Genomic DNA, 3,284 nt, shown 5'->3' on the forward strand with positions numbered 1-3,284 from the left:
CCGGAGGACCATTGTTCGTCTCATAATACTCTCCTAACAACTCATTAACAGTTAAATTAAGTACTAGAACCTCACATGTAAAAACAAACACCCCTTACAAATAAGAGTTAATAATTGAATATTACAACGCCAACTATCGAAACAAAAAGTCATTCACTTACCCGACACAAGAAGGATTCGATCAATGAAAACTCACCACACCGACACAAATTAAATCAACAAAAGAGAAAAAAGAAGACAAAAAAAAATCAAACATAATAGCAATTTTGGTGAAAAAGATAAAATGGAGAAGATGGAAACTGGAATCAAAAGAGTGAAAAAAAAGAAATTGGGAAAAATGAAAAAGATGGGACGATTGACTAGGGAAAGGGAGAGAAAGAGTGTGGGAAAATTTTAGGAGATAATCTCTCATTTTCTTTTTCTTTTTTTCTTTAAAACTACCCACTCCCACTAACTCCTATAATTATTCATTCTTTTCTTTAGAATTTAAAATAAAAATAAACTTCACTTTACACATATGAGGTTTGAACACAAAATCAAAGGTAAGCTAACACATTACCACTAAAAATAGTAGACTCATTCTTTTATTAGTTGAGCAAAAATAATATTTAAACCTAAAGTTCAAAAATAGGGGTTTGGACAAAAATTAACAAAATTTAAGGAAAAGTATTCGAACCTAAAACCTCACACACATAAGCAACGTTTAACCACGAAACCAAATTAACTCACTTTAACATAATTTCCATAACCTTAACTAAAAAAATGACGTGACCACTCATTGTTTCACTAACCCAATTTCTTTTAACTCGATTTTTGGGATGTGACATAATACAGGCGGGTTAGGTCAGAATTTTAGCATTTTTATCCGGACCAGGCTTAGGCAAAAATTTAGGCCTATTTTTCGAACTGGGTAGGGCCTAACTCGATGTGACGCCCTGAATAATTTAATTTTGTTTCTGTGAAACTTATCACAAATATGTATCTACTTTAGTGGTTAAGTGTTCTAGGTGTGTGTATGAGGTCTTGGGTTCAAGTCCCGTATTTGGAAATTTTGTTATTTTTTATCCAAGCCTTATCCCTATTGGGTGGGTTTATATAAAATTGTCTGTTAATCCTTATTAGAATAAGCCTACTGGTTTGAGTGGTAAGGAGTTAGCTTGCTGGAAGTTTTCTGTTCAAATCCCTGCGTAAGAATAAGTGTTTATTTTTGTTTTAGTTGTCTAAGAGAGAGTTCGAATGAGTTTGGGAGTCTATGTATGTGGATGAGAGAATGGGTAGTTAAGATTGGGTTAGTAGGAGATCATGCCTAGATTTTGGGGGGATATTATTTGATTTTATTTTTATTTTTATCAAAAATTTGTTTATCTCTCTTTCAAAAAAATTTTGACGCCAGTTGTGCTCCCCTTTTCTCTTGAATTTGATTTTTCTTCGGTTTTTTCCTTTCCATTCTCTTTGTTTTTGGTGGTGAATTTTTCATTCAATCATTGTTGTTGGGATTTCGGGTTCTCTATTATGATTTGGCAAGTAGAGTTTTACTCGTTGTTAATGTTTAGTTTTTGGAGATGTTGGCGATGTTTAATCGTAGTTGTGTTCACTGATGGAATTTGTGTTTAGGTGAAGGTGGTGAGGTAGGAAACTTCACTTCAACAGCTTAGTACGTGTTAGTGGGGGTTTTTCATTGGCGGTAAGTTCTTGGACATTGTTGAATTCTATCGTGAATTTGTATTATGATTATTAAGTCAGTGTTTGGGGTGCTGGTTTTTAGGTTTGAAAGGGCTTGGGATTACTTTCGAATAAAAAATAAACCAAGTGTGTACTTCTAACACGAAAAGTTGAGCTTCGACAAAAGCCAAAAATATAATTTGTCGATGCCACATTGGCGTGTGGCTAGCCTTGTGGTTGACCATGTATTAGACACGACTGTATGTTTGACGAAGACGTGGCCGTGTGCAAGACACGGGCGTGTGACGATGTGAGTGTGGCCGTGTGGGCCATACGGGCTAGGCCAGATTGGGCGTGTAGAACACACGGGCGTGTGGGCTACACAGGTAAGGCCAATTTGGGCGTGTGGGCCCACACAAATATGTGGACCCCAAATTTTAAAATTCTCCCTAGAGTCACACGAGTCGTTCCGATCAACTATGACCCTACTGTAGGGTCGGTAAGGGTTAACCAAACCTTAATTAATGTGAACTGATATTCTGATAGTCTGACTTGAGTAGGACACTGATAAATATGTAGGACTGTCCTGTTTGGGTATATATATGATATCTGTATACGAGCATGTTAAGTATGTTAACTCTGTTAATACTGTATTATGTATCTGTGTTTGGGGTGGGATTTATATTTGAAGACGAAGTGATCTGTATGGTAACTTTTCGTCTATATTCTGGCAGCTTGACTATATATCATCTATCATGTGTCGCTGCGACACTATATGGTGTGTAGGGATGGGTGGGTGTTTTTAACCCTACATGGCGTGATGGTATGGTCGGAGATGGTGTATAGAGAATGGGGGTAGGAATCTGTATATCTGTTCTGTTTATCTGATTCTGATATATACATTTGTTATGGACTTAGGTCTAAATCTATATATGATTGCATATGATATACTGTGTATGATGTATGACTATTTTCGTTGGGTTACACACTAAGTTTACAAGAACTCACATCTGTTTGTCTGTTTTGTTAAGGTTATCCTCGAATTTAGGCAGGTTGGTGCGACGGAGGTTCAACGGTGACCACTCTATCGAGATCTATTTTTATTTAGTAAAAATGGTTTATTTTAGAAATCTAGTTTTCTTAAGAATTTGTAAATTTTGGGATTCTCTGGATTGTTTTGTTTAACTTTTGAATTTTGGATTTCGTTATTGCTTTCTTTTTCGCAATGCCAACAAAACACTTTATGCAAATAAATAGGTTTTTGGAATCACGAGCTTGGTTTTAGTTTTAAAAGAATTTTCAAACTTTTTTTCGAAATAAATAATTAACTTTAAGGAACATCATACAACGATTTCTGTAATGAATATATTTTATAATACTTAGACGCTTTATCAAATAACTAAAAATAGTTTTATCAAAGTATCATCGGTTTTAAAACCCTTCTTCGTAGCACTCCTAGATTTGATAATAACGTCTAGGTTGGATTTAAGGTGTTATATTTTAGTGGTATCAGAGCCAAGTTAAAAAACTTAGGCTGTAAATTTTGGGTTTCAAAATTTCATTTGAAAAAGACTAGTTTCAAGCAAAATTTATTTTATCCTAAATGAGTATATGGTACACCG

Source organism: Gossypium raimondii, chromosome 5 (genome assembly GCF_025698545.1).
Source record: "Gossypium raimondii isolate GPD5lz chromosome 5, ASM2569854v1, whole genome shotgun sequence".
NCBI lineage: Eukaryota > Viridiplantae > Streptophyta > Magnoliopsida > Malvales > Malvaceae > Gossypium > Gossypium raimondii.